Below are 816 nucleotides of genomic sequence, written 5' to 3'. Positions count from 1 at the left end.
CCGGGAGTCACGTGGCCACGCCGGCAGCCACCCTCTCACACATCTCCTCCGCCTCCAGCTGGCTGCGCGCAGGCGCAGTAGGGCTCGCGGCCGAGGTTTGGCCGTGGGTTTGGCCCGGGGTCCCAGGAGCGGCTGCTCCTTCCAAGGCCCAGGCTGCGCCTGTACCAGCTCACGGCTTTCCCTCTAGCTTTCCTTAACCTCCTTGGCCACAGCAGGCGGGAAGTCCTGACTGCAGTCTACCTCTCAATAGACTGTAAGGAAGCCAGGGACGTGCGTGGCGGGGTTCAGCTCCTCTTTTGTCCTCGGGGCTGGACGCCGATGCTTCACGCCTGCCATCCTAGCTACTCAGGATCCTGGCTGAGATCTCAGGATCATGGTTCAAAGCCACTGCGGCCTCAGCAACCAGCCCTCTCGGCTGTACTTTGGATCTTTAATGCTCCCCCAAAAGGCCCTGTGGTAGAAGACTTGGTCTGTATGTAGCCTGTGGCACTGTTAGACTCACCTCCTAGGCCAGAGGAAAATCAAATGATACAAGCAATAGTGAAAGATCAGGAAGGGAACTTTAATCATTGGAATTGTACTGGGAAGGCAAAGCTCTTGCCAGGATTCACAGCCCTATCCTGGGGTAAAAGGTCATTACACTTGAAACATTGTCCCTGATCGGAAAGGTAATGTGTCCTAGGGTATCTTTTGTGGTTGCTGTTACACAGCTCCATCAGATCTGATATTCCAGGTTTCCAAGAAGACCGAAGCACCGTGGAGGCTGAGATGACAAACTCACACCTGCTAGTCACCAAAGAGGCCACTTGTGGACCT

The sequence above is a fragment of the Dipodomys ordii genome, unplaced genomic scaffold (assembly GCF_000151885.1).
Source record: "Dipodomys ordii isolate 6190 unplaced genomic scaffold, Dord_2.0 Scaffold15, whole genome shotgun sequence".
Taxonomy (NCBI): Eukaryota; Metazoa; Chordata; class Mammalia; order Rodentia; family Heteromyidae; genus Dipodomys; species Dipodomys ordii.
The sequence above is the reverse complement of the archived record's forward strand: the minus strand, read 5'-3'. Positions refer to the sequence as shown.